The sequence below is a fragment of the Delphinapterus leucas genome, chromosome 7 (genome assembly GCF_059928025.1).
Source record: "Delphinapterus leucas isolate spDelLeu-1000000601 "Yukka" chromosome 7, BTC_Dleu_Yukka2, whole genome shotgun sequence".
Classification (NCBI taxonomy): domain Eukaryota; kingdom Metazoa; phylum Chordata; class Mammalia; order Artiodactyla; family Monodontidae; genus Delphinapterus; species Delphinapterus leucas.
Genome location: NC_143135.1, coordinates 98,807,719 through 98,824,501, shown reverse-complemented (window position 1 = coordinate 98,824,501; position 16,783 = coordinate 98,807,719).

The window sequence follows — 16,783 nt, the reverse complement described above, 5'->3', positions numbered from 1 at the left end:
CCTGGGAGTAGTCTTAAAAAGTATTCTTAGAAATTTTTAAGCTGTTTTAATATAGTAGGGTATAATGTTGTTTGTAATCTTTTGAGATTTACTTTTTTGCTCAATAGTATATAGCTAAGGCATATCCACACTGTTGAATATTGTGTAGTTCATTGGTTTGGTTGCTGTATAATAGTCCATCTCTGGGAATTCCCTGGCAGTTCAGTGGTTAGGACTCCGTGCTTTCCCTTCCATGGCCCAGGTTCAATCCCTGGTTAGGGAACTAAGATCCCGCAAGCCGCACAGCGGGGCCAAAAAAGACAAACAAAAAAAAGGAAAAATAGCCTATCTCCTGTTAATTCATATTTGGATTATTTCCCAGTTTTTGCTTTTATGATTCTGCTGCTATGACCATTCTTTATATGTTTCCAACTGTATGTGTGCAAGAATTACCCTTGGGTAATTCTAGGAGTAGAATTGCTGGGTCATCTTCAACTTAGAAGGTAATACGAGGGACTTCCCCAGTGGCGCAGTGGTTAAGAATCCGCCTGCGCATGCAGGGCACATGTGTTCGAGCCCTGGTCCGGGAAGATCACATATGCTGCGGAGCAACTAGGCCCGTGCGCCACAACTACTGAGCCCGCGTGCCACAACTACTAAAGCCTGTGCGCCTAGAGCCCGTGCTCTGCAACAAGAGCAGCCACCGCAATGAGAAGCCTGCGCACCACGATGAAGAGTAACCCCCACTTGCGGCAACTAGAGAAAGCCCACGCGCAGCAACAAAGACCCAATGTAGCCTAGAAAAGGTAATAGAAAACTGTTTTCCAAAGTAGTTACACCAATTTATATTCCCACCACCAGCACGTTAGAGATTTCTTCGCTTGTGGTTGCCTGTGGCTACATAATTATTCTGTAGTCCAGATTATTCTACAAGCTACCTGAGGTTAACTTGAGGTAATGTAGTCAGAGAGTTCAAGAGTATAGGCCCCGTGTTTGAGTTCCACTTTCTTCCTTATGAGCCATGTGATCTTTTTTTTTTTTGAGCCATGTGATCTTGAACAAATTCATTCATTCGACAATTATTCACTGAGCACCTACTATGTGCTGAGGATACAGTCCCTCTTCCCAAGGATCCTACATTCTAGTAGGAAGAGACAGATAATAAATGAGTAAATGTAAATTCCATACAATGATAAGTGCTATAAAGAAGGAAAACAGAATGATGTGCTTAAAAGTAACTGAGAGTAGGAAGCTCCTTTAGCGAAATGGGTTGGGAAGATCACATGTGTGGAGGTGACCTCAGAGCTAAGATCTGAATAATCAGAAGGAAACAGCCAAATGAAGAGGTTGAGGGGGAGCGTTTTAGGCAGAGGGCGCAGCACATGCAAACCCTCGAAGGTGAAAATACTCAAAGGCACATAAAGGAGGCCAGCGAAATTGAAGCATAGTGAGGGAGGGGAGAATGAAGACCGGCAGTGGGTGCGCAGAGCCAACTCAAGCTCCGTGTTCACAACCCATTGTTAAATTGTCAGGAGTACCTGGAGCCACCGTTAAAACATTAGTAGCTGGAAATCAGCCACAGTGGGAATATTTACACCGTGGAAATTGGCAAATGCTTCCCCAGGGCTTCTTCCTCCTGGCCCTGAGAGTGGGTAGGGGGAATGGGGGAAGGGGGAAATACTACTGAACAGATGCAGTTAAAAAGTGAGATGGGCTGGGCTTCCCTGGTGGCGAAGTGGTTAAGAATCCGCCTGCCAATGCAGGGGACACAGGTTTGAGCCTCGGCCCGGGAAGATCCTACATGCTGCAGAGCAGCTAAGCCTGCGAGCCACAACTACTGAGCCCGCATGCCACAACTACTGAAGCCTGTGCACCTAGAGCCTGTGCTCTGTAGTAAGAGAAGCCACCACAATGAGAAGCCTGCGCACCTCAGCGAAGAGTGGCCCCAACTCGCCGCAACTAGAGAAAGCCCACGCGCAGCAATGATGACCCAACGCAGCCAGAAATAAAAATAAATAAATAAATTTTTAAAAAAGTGAGATGAGTTGCTTCACCTCTCAGAACCCAATCTCAAAAGGCTGCCATGAGAATGAAATGAGTTGGTTCACAGGAAAGCACAGGGCAGCGGAAGAGAGCTCAGTGACTACAGTGTTTGCCGGCTCCTGCCAATTTTCCTGCTCCTTCTCCAGGTTCCCTACCCTCCAACAATCTGTTCACGATGCTCCTTGAAGGAAAAAGAACAAACATATGTTGAGTGGTCACTCTAGGCTAGGACTCTCACATGTCGTTATTTCATACCATCAGCAACACTGTCAGGCAGATATCTGTATGGGAAATTTACTGATAAACCTATTGAGGTTCAGGGATGTTGTGTAACTTGCCCAGGGTCACACAGCTGCTAAGTGGTGAGCTGGCATTGAAAACTAAGACATCAGAATCTAGCTTCAGGGCACATCACAGTGAACCTTAATTCATTAATATCAATTAAAATATATGAATAGGCAACTCATTCAGGGATAATTATTTTGGATGTGTTATTAAATGAACCACAGGCTTGCTTGAGACTATTTGAAGGTACATGAGTAGAAGGGGTTGAAGCAAATCTGGCATTGAAATAATCTTTACTAAACTCATCATCCGGTGACTGACAAGTAAAAGACAAAATTCTTCCCTCCTGTAGTTCTTCCCTTCTACAGTAATCGGATACCCACTATATCTGGGCAACGGGCTCGAGGACAGGGGTGGATTCAAGGTTTGCAAAGTCTAGTGGGAGACAGGCATGATCAGACCATGACAACACAGGATGACTGAGAGACAGAGGTTTGCCTAAGTTGCTATAAGGGGCCAAATGGTGGGAGGGTGGTTGGTAAAGCTTCCCAGAGAACATGATGTCTGCGCTGGACACTGGAAGGTGAATGGAGGTTAAGTAGACACGGAGGCTAGGGGTGGGATGAGGCTGGGTAGAAAGAGAAAGAAAGAAAGGATGTTCCAGCCTGAGAAGATGCCAAGTGCAAAGGCCAGAGATGGGAGAGGTCAGGTCATCTTAGAGAACTTGCATGGCAGAAGCACAGGATTTGGGGGAAATGGAGGAGATTCAGATATTAGAGCAGGGTTGGAGAATTGGGGTTACTGCAGAACCAGACTTCTTTATAGGTAATATTTCCCTAGCTGATGTCTGCCCAGCTTTGATACCCTATTAGGAAATCCATCACCACCCAATGATTGGGTTCATAATCCAAAACCACTTAGAATCCATGGTGCTATAGTCTGAATTTTTGTGTTCCCCCAAAATTAATATGTTGAAATCCTAACCCCGAAGGTGATGGGATTAGGAGATGGGGCTTTGGGAAGGTGATTAGGTCATGAGAGTGGATTCCTTATGAATTATTAGTGTCCTTATAACAAAGACCCCAGAGAGCTCCCTTGAACTTCCATCCCCCAGAACTGTAAGAAATCAATTTCTGTTGCTTATAAGCCACCCAGGCTATGGTATTTTGTTACAGCAGCCCAAACGGACTAAGACACAAGGGAAAATTAGAGTGACATCTCAAAATACTGCTCATTCTTCAAGCTCAACTGAAGTCTTGAAATTTCCAAGGAGTCTTCCCAGGCCCCCAGCTACTGAAACTCAGAGCACTTTTCAAATCCTAAAACCTCACGGATAATTAACAATATGCCGCTTTTAATTTTTCCTTCACTTTTTCACTCTCTCTCGTTTAAATGTAAATGCTTTATAAAATATAGAAGCAATACAGCGAGGTATTTTTTATCACAAAATTAATGTCAAAAAGATAAGGAAAAACAAATCATTTCAGGCAGAAGTGATCAACTAACATTTTAGTCCATTTTCGTCCACTGTTCAGTAAGATTGATGATCAACGCTTGGTCCTAGTCAAATTAATTCTAAATTACCTGAGCATGGGGGTTGTGCACTATCATCACTGTATCCTTTTTACCTCCCACATGGACCTCTTCAATACTCGGCACCGATGGAGACAACACTCAATGGATTATGAGCTCCCAGCTTGTTGGGACCATGGCATAAGCCTGTGTTAATGTAGATTCGCTTGAAAACTTGTGCCTTGAGTGAGGAGCATTGTAAAAACAGCCCAGAAGAGAAGATGACATAATCAGCCTTGTCATCTTCAAAAATCCAGGAAAGGTCTTTCCACAAACGTGGCTCTTTAGAGTGGAGACCACCAGTGCCGGCTAGTTTCCTGTGGGCATGCTGGATCCATCTCCGGGGGGTGAGCGACCAGACTATCATCTGAAAAACAAAAGCAAGATGAATACAGCAAAGAACAGACCACCCTCTTTCCCTCCCCTTCTTCCTTAACGAAGTCCCCTGGGCAAAAGAGATGCTTGATCTTTGGACGACTCTGAATGTTGTTAATTTCTGTGGCTGTTGTAACAAATTATCACAACCTGGGTGGCTTAAAACAACAGAAATGTATTCTCCCACAGTTCTGGAGACCAGAAGCCCTCAATCAGAGTCCCTGGGTTGAAATCAAGGTGTCAGCAGGGCTGTACACCCTCCGGGAGGTTCTAGGGGAAAATGCATTCCTTGCCTCTTCCAGCTTCTGATGGCTATTAGCAGTTTTTGGCTTGTGGCTGCGTCACTCGAGTCTTTAAGGCAGCATCTTCAAATCTCTCTCTGCTTTGTCTTGCACGTTACCTTCTCCTCCGTGTGTGTCTGTCTGAAATCTCCCTTTGCCTCTGCCTTATAAGGACCCTTGTGATTCAGTGCCCACCCAGATAATCTAGGATGTTCTCTCCATCTCAAAATCCTTAATTTCATTACCTCTGCAAACCCCCTATTTTCCTTACAATGAAACATTGACAGGTTCTAGAGATTAGGACCTGATAACTTTGGGTGGCCGTTATTTAACCTCCTTCACTACCAGTCCTAGAGCAATTAATGTTGAGGCTGGAGGAGCTTCAAGGTTCAAGAGAAGCTTTTTCAACCTCATGATCTGGGTTAATGGGAGGAGACAGATTATGGGGAGGGGCAGGAAATGAGTAAGTAAATCATACTTTCCCAGTCCTATTGGAAAAGGCCACTGTCCTCAATTTATGCTGTTCCCTCTGCCTGGAGCTCTTTCTTCCCCCGACCTCTTCTAAGGGGACTTACCTGAGATCACCTGCCTTTCTTGCGCATACTGCATAGATGAAAACTGCCACCCACCTTGTCCTCTGTGCCCCCTTTATCATAGCACTAAGCACAGTGAAGGCTATGTCATATACTTAATGCTTACCTCCAGGGGAGAATGTGAACTCCATAAGGCTCCATGTGCCTTTCCCAGAGCTGTGCCCTCAGTGGGCACTTAATAAATGCTCTTGAATTGGCTTGAATTGCATTCCAGCTGAGATGAGAGACTCCTTGACAGCACATATGCAATTGCATTTCCTCGCTTCCCTGATTTTGAGACTGAGGCTAAGAAACTCTCTCTCTCGCCCCACTGGGTGGATGGGCTCAGAGCCCTGGTCAGAATCTCCCCTCTCTCTCCTTCAGCTTCCTTGGTGATGAGACAGATCTTCATGCCTAGTTCACGCCTCTGGTTCATGATGCTGTGAGTAACCCCAAAGCAAGTCTCCTTAAAGACATCCTTTTGGAAAGATCTAAGGGCCACACACCAGAAGTGGAGCACCTGTGACTGGAGGCTTGTAGGGGTTTTAGAGGGAAAATGACCTCACTGCTACAGTCATTCATTAAGAGTGTGGGACATTCACATGGGTGGCCTGAACCAGCAAGAGAGGTGATATTTACGCAAACCTCCAACATTCAGTGGAAGGGCTGTTTGGGAAACACGTGTCTCTATTTTATTTTATTTATTTGGCTGCATTAGGTCTCGCTGCGCGCAGGCTTTCTCTAGTTGCATCGAGCGGGGGCTACTCTTCATTGCCATGCACAGGCTTCTCATTGCAGTGGTTTCTCTTGTGGAGCTCGGGCTTTAGGCGCGCAGGCTTCAGTAGTTGCAGCACATGGGCTGAGTAGTTGTGGCTTGCAGGCTCTAGTGCGAAGACTCCGTAGTTGTGGCGCATGGGCTTAGTTGCTCCACGGCATGTGGGATCTTCCTGGACCAGGGATCGAACCCGTGTCCCCTGCATTGGCAGGCGGATTCTTAACCACTGCGCCACCAGGGAAGGCCTGAAACGTGTCTTTAAATGGCAAGTGACTCTATTCTTTCAGGCCCTGACTTTGCCTTCAGTTATTGCCCCCCCATCCGGCTACTTGTGGGTGCTCCTGGGGCTAAGTGTCCAGCATGAGTGTGGATGGAGCCTCCAGACCACTCCTAGAAGCTTCCTCATGGCCTGTTCTCCGCTCATTAGTTAGAAGCTCCTGTAAAGAGAAGCCAAGAGGAGAAATGCAAGTGCAAACTGCTCCTTAGTTAGAGACTTTAATTAAAGAAGTAGAGACTGAGATTGCTCTTGAATTTGAATTATCTATGCTGCTTCCACCCACCTAAAATGTTACCCTCTTATTCCCATTTAGTAATAGTGTTCACATAGCTCTTTACAATTTTTAAGCACTTTCAGGCATAATACCTTGTTTAATTATCACCCCCCAAGAAAACAAAACAATATAAAGAAGCTACATTAAATACATTTTTCTTAAAGGCAGAAAAAAAAGACTGAGGCTCAGAAAAACTGTGCAATGTAACCATGATAATACAGTGATGCAGGAGAGTAAATCAGTGCTTAAACCCAGGTTTTTCAGAAATGAGAGCCATTTTAGTAATTTCTTCTTTCTTTCTTGGGCTGGGGCTAAAAATGTCTTAAGACTTGCTACTCTTAAGTGTAGGGCAAGTTCCTTAGAGCAGTGGTAGATAAATCTCTCAGGTGAGACCAAGTGAAGGTTCGGATCACCCCTCAGCCTCAGAAGGGCATCCAAGACAGAGATTCTTTTTAGGAGGAAGGTCCTCTGGAGTCATGCCGTATTACTATTGGCTGTCATAATGTCTCGGTAATCCCAGGCCTGGGTAGCAGAGATCTAGAAATTTATTGCTTCAAAATTGCATTTTAAAATTGCAGTTGGACGCACACCTAGCACATAGATTTATATTTCTAAGCACCATTTCCTCAACTAAAAAGAGTCAGGGCTCCATGGAGAGATGCTGATTCCGGGTCAGAGGCAGGGAAAGCACAAGGTTGGCCTGGAACAGCTTACGTCACAAAGTCTTGAATTGCCCCAGGATTAATGGGATTATATGAAAAGGATATAGGAGCCAGCCTGAAGGAGCTCCCACAGCCAAATCCAATTTGAACACCCCCCCTTCTCTACCCTCAAATGATGATATTGGATTATAGCAGGCTAAACAAGCAAATAAAACCCCATAAATCCATAGTGATACTTTAAAAATAAAGAAAGGGGAAAAGGGGGAGAGAAAAGGGAAAACTGTTTTTCACAAAACAATGCTGACAAATGAGTGTGGAAACAATGATGGAATTAGAGAAATCACCATTTTTCAACCCTCAGTGTAATAATGGCAGATTCTATTAAGAATCACTAATAGATGTTAAAGCCATTGGGTAAAAGGGCTGTTGGGGAGTAGGATATTCATAGTGTTTCAGAGTGTCACCCCATAGCTTATTTATTAAATAGAAAGGGAGAATGGAGAGACCTGGTGGTCTCTACCTTAACCAAGAGCTTGACCTTGGCATTGCCAATCATGGGGTGCCTCTGACTTGTGACTCCTGAGGTGAGATGCAGTGGGTGGTACACATCACAGCTTATGCGATGCTCTTGTCAGAAATGTCACCTGAATCTAATCCCGAGGAGGAAACAGTCATTCATTAAGAGTGTGGGACATTCTTCAGGACAAGTAGCCTAGGCTCATTAAAGGGCCCAGCACCATGAAGATCAGAATGAGACAGTGGAGCGCTCTACCTGGGAGAAAAGTAGAGAGACAGAACAGCCATGTGCAATGCTCAGACCTTGATTGGATCCTGGATCCAAAAAACCTGCTCTAAAAGGACATTTTTGAGACAATTCGGGAAATATGAATATGGACTTACTGTTGGCTGCGGTTATTGTATTACTGTTGATTTTCATAAGCGCGATAATGGTCTTATGATTACGTAGGAGAATGTTCTTGTCCTTGGGAGATGCAAGCTGAAGATTTTAAGGGTGACATGTCATGATATGGGAAGCATACTTTCGGGTGATAGGGCTAAAGGGAAGGGTGTGTATAAATATACAGAGCCGTACTTAAGGAATTGCAGTTAAGCCTTTCACATCACAAAGGACTTTGGGTTTCTGTCCAGTGGTAGTGATGCATTTGCAAGAAAGTTGGCAAATTTGAGCAGGGGATAGTCTCTGGCCTTGGAGCAGAGCTAGCACAGCTAGAGATGAAAGGGGAGATGTAAGTCTTCTTCCGACAAAGAATCTCTAGCACGGGCAGCAAGAGACCCAAGGCTCATACATTCACACATCTAGCTAGTAATTACTCTTGAAGAGCATCAGCGTCGTTGGCCTTTGAAATCTAAGTAAAGTATCCATAGTTCAGGGTGCTCACAGTCAAAGCAAAGTGTTTTGTAAGTGAGGGCTCTTGAGACCTTCTCCGGTGGACTGCTGTTCCCTGAAATGGGGTTGCCTCACTCCCACATCAGTCTTGTTACACACCAGCCTCATTAAAACGAGTGTTTTTGAACCTTTCTCTCAAGAAAGAAATGCTCTAGATATTTGTAATACTATTTCTGGTCCCCTCTGTTTTCAAGAATGTCACCGTCCCTCGCCTTCTGTGACTAATACACACTGTCCCTCAGAGCCAATCCACTTCCCCATTTAGAAACTGGCTACTGGTAAAATTGCTAACAAGTGCTTCTCTGAGCATATCTGGAAAAAGTTCAGGGAAGCTGAGTGATACTTGACCAGAGAGCTGAATGGCCACTCCAGAAAATGTTGTAGGGTTGTGGCTTGTTCCTTATCTGTTGGTCTGAAAATAATCATTCATTCACTTGTTCAGGATGAGTAAGAGTGTGAGATGGATGAATAACAAGTTGTTGATTTCATTTCCTGTGAATGTCTTCTGCATGGAGGGCTGACTGGTAGAGAGAAGCATTCCAAAAATGTTTGAGCCAACACAGCATAGTTAGGCCAAGTGGGTAGCTTCCCAAGACGTACTGCGACGCTTGCATTCCAGTCTCTTTACTTGCAATATCGACCTTATTCTTTATTTTATAATCACGACTCATACACAGACTAGTAAATCATTATGAACCAGGGATAGTGGAAGGAGACTAAAGTTTACTTATCACTAGCAGCACACCAGGCAGTTTATATGAATTGTTTCACTTGATCCTTATAACATTCCTGAAAATAAGGTTTTATTTTCCTCATTTTACAGATGAGAAAAGCAAGACTCAGACAGCTAAGAGACTTACCCCAAACACGCTGTTATAAGTTCCAGAAGCTGAAATCCATGCTCTGTTTACTATTTCCAATCATTTAGAGTCAACTGTAGTATTTGCTTGGTAAGTGATAGCCAGCAGGTTTTAAACTGTTAATTTCCTTTTGCCCCCAAATACACATCTGGGCCATCTCTCCCTCATAACCAGCCAACATATGCTCTTGGTGAAATGATCTTTGGTAAAATCTGTCGAGAAGAATAAGAACATGCATTTTCAAGCCAGATATTAACGAGGCCCACACTGCTGCTTGTCTCCAAGAGGGAAAAAAACACTGGAATAATTCCATTATTGTACATGTCTATTATGTCATTTATTTCGGTAACTCTCAATCCTCCTGAAGTCAGTAGATACTAGGATGTCACCAATTTTCTTAAGAGATGGTGTAGAAGTTATACGTTAATTCTGAAAACAACAATAACAATGACAAAAACACCCTTATCCTGGGCTTCCCTGGTGGCGCAGTGGTTGAGGGTCCACCTGCCGATGCAGGGGACACGGGTTCGTGCCCCAGTCTGGGAAGATCCCACGTGCTGCGGAGCGGCTGGGCCCGTGAGCCATGGCCGCTGAGCCTGCGCGTCCGGAGCCTGTGCTCCGCAACGGGAGAGGCCACAACAGTGAGAGGCCCGCGTACGGCAAAAACAAAAACAAAAAACAAAAAACAAAAAAACACCCTTATACTAAAAAATAGTCATCTAGCACCTTTAGGAGACATTAGCACAGAATTGAAAAGCGTGACCATTGCAGTCAGATACCAAATATCTGAACTCTTCTACTTAGAGTAACTTTGCCACTATTATTTAAACTTCGAAAGTAACCTAAACTCTCTGAATTTCAGTTTGCATACATAAAATAGAGATAAAACTGATACTAAATTCATAAGGCTGTTGTGATAGTTTTATTAAAGAACAAAGGTCTAATTTAGCACATAGAACAGCTTGCAGACTTAAAAGCAACAAATAAGATGATGTCCAATAGCGGAAGTGATATATGAGGTAAAGGAAATAAAACAGGTGAATTGGAAAGAGAGTGAGGGGGAGGCGGCCACCTTGGCTGGATAGAATAGAGGGGTGAGGTTGAAGCTGAGACCTGCATTCCAGAGGGAAATGGCACTGGTGCCGGGCTTAGAGGGAGAAGACCTGAGCTCAGGTTCCCATTCTGCTACTTCCCACCTAGTTCACTGTAGGTGAAATGGGTCTCACATTCCTGGTGTGCAAAAAGAAAAAGAGATAAACTAAAAAGCTACTTAAAGGAATGTGAAGATTTTAAAAAGTTAGTGCATACATGTGCGTTGCAGCATATCAAATCCCACAAAAGGTGAGTTGACACATCGCTCCTCTTACACTGACAATAAACCATTATTTATTCATTCACTCTTTCTTACATTATTTCCTCATGCATTGTGCAGGGTTGATGAAGTCCTGCTAAGAGCCTGCAACTGGGCGGGTGTCAGAATAGCCCTCCTCTATGCGGTGAGTTACAGTTATCACATGAATTGTCTCACAACAGTCTGGGAACTTTGCAGTATTGTTGCCATGTGACAGATGAGGAAGTCGGGCATCACCTTTAATGACATCCCACAGTGACAGTGCTCACATCTGAGGCAGTTGCCTGTCACCACTGTGAAGAGGAGCCCCCCCGAGGGCAAGGATCTTATGCATAAGGGCTTAGACTGTGGATGTCCGTGTAGGCGTCTGTCATCTTCTTAGCCTCTCCTCATGCTCTAGTCCCTCCAAACTCTCAGGCAGTGGTCAGCACACACTACCAAAAATGAAGACAAGATGGACACAGCCAGGCGGCTTTCTTCCCCAAGAAACATAGGGTGGGGAACAAGCCTTGCCAGGCCCCCAGGGGAAGGTATAAACCAGGTAACCATGTTTTCTGAACCCAACATCAGCTCACAGGACCTGCCAAGAAGACAATATTTAAAGTCAGGGGACTTCCCTGGTGGCTCAGTGGTCAAGCATCCGCCTGCCAATGCAGGGGACACGGGTTCAAGCCCTGGTCCGGGAAGATCCCACATGCTGTGGAGCAACTAAGCCCGTGCGCCACAGCTACTGAGCCTGCGCTCTAGAGCCCACGAGCCACAACTACTGAGCCCATGTGCTGCAACTATTGAAGCCCACGCGCCTAGAGCCCGTGCTCTGCAACAAGAGAAGCCACCGCAGTAAGTCCGTGCACCGCAAGGAAGAGTAGCCGCTGCTCACCGCAACCACAGAAAGACTGCACGCAGCAACAAAGACCCAATGCAGCCAAAAAAAAAAAAAAGTCAGACTGTCCCTAACAGGCATATCATCAGCCTATGACCGCTGTAGAGAGGAGTCGTTCTTCACAGTGGGCTTGGGCCTAGCCAACTTGCTGACTACGTGTAATACTGGGATTAGAATGGGAAGGAGGACAGGAAAAGGGAAAACAAAACGGGGACAGGTAGAAACAGAGTCCAACCCATCACCTCCAATTTCTGAGTGTGTTCTGGCTCTTACTCACACAAGCCTGGAGAGGAAGGCTCTTTGTGTGTTATTAATCTCCCCAGGGGAACAACCACAAAATGAGAGCTGGTGCTGGTTTTGCAGGAATGATTTGTAAGGAATGAAAATAAGTAAATTTCTTAAAATGCTTGGCAATGTCAAATCTCCTGGGCCCATCAGAGGGACAGAAGCCAGTTCCAGACGGCCCCCCCCGCCCCCCCCCATGATCATCCCTTGCTGTTAGTCGGAAGGGGTTTAAAAGCCTTGTTGTGTTTGGAAGGCAGGGGCGGAGGAGGAGCCTGGGGAGAGAAGGTGAGAGAGGGGAGGGAGGGAGGGAGGGAGGGAAAGAGGAATGAGCCCTTTAACTTCTTCCTTTTGTTGTGGTGCCTTTTGTACTAGGTCTGGGGCAGGATGTGAAGTGGGAAGTGTTTTGCAGTCAGAAGAACTGCAGCTGGTTGGGGATGGCGTGGGCGATGGATGCTCTGGGGAGAGATAGCAGAGGACAGGAGGAGGGAGGGAAAGACATATGGGGGTGGTGGATGAATAAGACCATTTTCCCCTCCCATCAGGCCTTCTTCCCCACTTGCAAGTCCAAGCGTTTCAGCTCAGTGTGTAGAGTGGTGTCCTGCTATGATCACTGGGTTTAGTCGTTGGATTTCACGGTTGGTTTGGGTTCTATGGCTTTCATGCAGTGTGCCCTTGGGCAAGTCACTTGACCACCGGGCCTCAGATTCTTCACCTGTCAAGTGGATACTACTACCTAGAACACAAAGTTGTTGAAAATAAATGAAATGCCTTCCAAACTGAAACACACACATCGAAGCTTATTCTTAGGGTTTTGTAGAAATGGCTGGAAGGCAGGATGGCAGGAGAGGACTCCAGAAGGGCAGCATTCCTGTGCAACAAACCCAGTAAGTCCACATCACCCATGCCCTCTGCAGCTCACCTGCCTTTCCGGCCCTTTCCCACTTTACGGACATCGGGTCTCCATTGGGGTGTCCACAATGCCAGTCATGCCCCTGCTGGTCCCCAAGAGCCTATTCTTCCCAGCCTCTGCTCACCTGACTGCAAAGGCCCTGGGAAGAAGACTTGAGGTGTCTACTCTTTGATCATTTTCTTCAAGTGTGGCCAAATGGGACAGAAGGAGGGAGGCGGGGGGTGGGGTGGGGTGGGGGGGGAGGAAGGAAGGAACACAGGAAGGAGGGCTGGTTTTCTTCTGACTTACCCTGGCTGCAGCCTCTGCTCTGCTCGTCCCAGTATCTTTCCCTGACACATTCTCTGATCATGAACTGCCCCGGGTCTCCCGGTGCTCCATTTTCCACTCCTCTCCTGCCACCTCAGTCGCATTTGAGCTGTTCAAACGGAGAGAAGAAAAAATAAATAAATAATGGCAACTTCAGGAGCATCAGAACATCGAGTTGCCATTTACAATCGTTCCGTATCTGTGATACCGTGTGACACCCCAGAATGGCTACTACTATTGTTACCCCCATTATACAGATTTTACAGGTGGGAGACTGCAGTTCATTGAGGGACTGGATTGTCCTCCAGTCACAGGGCTTGTAAGCGCAAGATCTGGGGCTCCGCCCTAGGGATTCAGATTCCAGACCTCCCTCTCTTCTGTGTCTGTCTCAACATAAAAGTGCTGAGTGTATGTGTGCCGGGGGGGGGGGACAGGAGGGGCGGGGAGTGTGGGGGGGTGTACGACACAATTTGCACCTTAATAGAACTGGAATAAGAATGATAAAAAATTTGGGGAGAATTCCTATCCGCTAATCCTGCCCAACCTAAACATTGCCTGTAGTTTCCAGAGAGTTCAGAATCACACTTATGGAAAAATCCTAAGCGCTCTTCAGTGCTTTGGGCACCTAAGGAGGTGCTTAAAAATGATTTGGGAAGTGAGTGGAGCTATCTGGCTTTCTGACTTGACTCCATCCAGAGCGTGAGGTGTGCAGAGGCCCACGGGCCCTGACTGTGGTATTGTCTTCTCTTCTCTCAGACAGAGGAACAGAATTGGAAAATGTCACCATGTAACTTAGAATCTGATTGGACAAACATGAGCTCTACCATCCACAAATGAATCCACCTAAAATAGGTTTTTTACACCTGTTCTGAGACAATCAGAATATGACCCCAAACCAAGCAATAGCCTAGAGCACTATTAATGTTCAAAGGGCTGTTATGTTATCAGTTGAACAAAGAATAGATTTGCAGGTAATAGTGTGTTAATACAAGGTGGTCTTCTGAGAGTATAAAAAAAAAGGGAGCCAAAACAGTAAAAATTAGCATCACCTGAGCTCTGTCTGGAAGACAGGACACCCAGATCTTTAGGACAAATACTCAGATCAAATCTTACCTTCCTAGATTGCTGTCTTAGTCTGTTTGGGCTGCTATAACAGAATACCATAGACTGGGTGGCTTATAATCAACAAACATTTATTTCTTGCAGATCTGGAGGCTGGAAAGTTCAAGATCAAGGCCCTGGCAGATTTAATGTCTGACGAGAGCTCACTTCTTTGTTCATAGATGGCTGTTTTCTCTCTGTGTCCTCACGTGGCAGAAGGGGTGAGGGAGCTCACTGGGGTCCCTTTTATAAGGGTGCTAATCTCACTCATGAGGGCTCCACTCTCATGGCCTAATCACCCCAAAGACCCCACTCCCAAATACCATCCCATTGGGGATTAGGTTCTAACATATGAATTTGAGGAGGACACAAACATTCAATCTTTAGCAACCTCCAAACCTACCCTTGAGATAACATTTAAATTATTTTCTGGGGACTTCCCTGGTGGTCCAGCGGTGAAGACTCCATGCTTCCGTTGCAGGCAGTGCAGTTCAGTCCCTGGTCAGGGAACTAAGATCCTGCGTGACGTGCAGTGCAGCCAAAAAAATAAATAATTTTTTGTTCCCTGAGAAATGCCCCATTTTTTCCTCCCTAGGCCTTTGCCTAGCTCTAATGTTACTTATGCCATGAAACCTTCCCAATTCCCCTTCTCCCCTCGCTAGAAAAAAAAAAATCTCTTCTCTGAAACCAAAAATCACCTTGATTTTCCCTCTTTCCTCACAGCACACTTGTGTGAAGGTTAGAGCCAGAAGCGTCTCACCCCAGGTCTCATGCTGTCTGTAGCTGAAATGAACATTAACTTCAGTATCCTGACTCCAGGCGATGCCCTTTGCATCGCACGTCCTTATCTGGAAGGACTGATGTATGGCCCCTGTGAGCACATTAGCAGATTGGTTCTGTAACTGCTGTCACAAAACAGGACCCTAGGACCCAGGACCAGTCAGCTCTGGCAAGGGGTAGGGAGTCAGGAGAGACCTGGAATGTAGATGCCCCGAGAGCAGGGCAAGCTGGCAAGCGTGCTTAAAGCTGGGATCAGGGAGGAGCTAGTCTTGGCTGGCGTTTGTCCTTTACACTGTAGGTAAAATACTCTTTCTAAAATCTGATCAGGAAATGTACTCATGCCTTTCCCAAGCTAAAGACCCTTTTATTTATTTATTTGTTTGTTTTTGTTGTTGTTTTTTTTTTTTGCAGTACGCCGGCCTCTCACTGTTGTGGCCTCTCCCGTTGCGGAGCACGGGCTCCGGACGGACGCGCAGGCTCAGCGGCCATGGCTCACGGGCCCAGCCGCTCCGCGGCATGTGGGATCTCCCCGGACCGGGACACAAACCCGCGTCCCCTACATCGGCAGGCGGACTCTCAACAACTGCGCCACCAGGGAAGCCCTAAAGACCCTTTTAAAGGGTCTTCCATTGCTCCGTTGTCTTCAGGATAAAGCCAAATTCCCCGATGTGGTCTGCAAGGCCCTCTTCACTGTGGCCTCTGTTTTCCTCTATAACTTCACATCATGTAACCACTGCCCCCCATCACCACCAGGAACATGTGTAATCTATACTCCAATTCAGTACAGTGGTGAGTGACACTATGACCCCACCTTCCAGATGTTCGCTGGTGCTCTTGATGGCAGACCAGGACACTGGCAGTAATGGTGCAGACAGATCAGTACTGTGATTGTGATGTGCTGGGTTTCATGGGAATTCACAGGAAGGACACCTGGGCCAGATTTAGGAGCTCAGGGAGTGATACCTAAGCTAAAAGCTAGATGATGGTAATCGATGAAGAAGGTTAGGAGTGTTTCAGGCAAACAGTATGGAGTAAGTGCAGGAGGCAGACAAGGACACGGGGTTCAGGAACCAAAGGAGTAAGAGGTGGTTGGCAGGATGGGAGGAAGCGAGGCTGGGGTAGGTAGGGCCGGTCGTGCTGAGGCCTCTAAGCCCCACCAAGGCATCTAGACCGTGCCTCCAAGGCTATGGGCAACCAGTGAAGGGCTTTAAGATTAAACTGAGGTGCATAAGGAACTGAGGAGGGAGAAGGGGACGGTTTGAGCGAAAAGAGGTCACTAGCTTCTGCTAGCTTTGCTCAATCCATAACCGTTTGTTGAAAACAACCACACAAAGCTCTAAGCCAAACCTGGTAGGGAATATGCAGAAAAAAATACCCAGAGCTTTCCCTTAAAAAATCTCATGGAGGGCTTCCCTGGTGACACAGTGGTTGAGAGTCTGTCTGCCGATGCAGGGGACACGAGTTCATGCCCCGGTCTGGGAAGATCCCACATGCCGCAGAGCGGCTGGGCCCGTGAGCCATGGCCGCTGAGCCTGCGCGTCCGGAGCCTATGCTCCGCAACGGGAGAGGCCACGACGGTGAGAGGCCTGCGTACCGCAAAAAAAAAAAAAAAAAAAAAAAATCTCATGGTCTAGGAAGAGGGTTAAGACAGACAAAACAAAAACATATATACAGTGGACTAACCACTAAGCCATAAAAAAGAAGGAAATGACACCGTCTGCAGCAACATGAATGAGATGATCATTCTAGGCGAAGTAAGTCAGGCAGAGAAAGACAAATATCATATGACATCACTTATATGTGA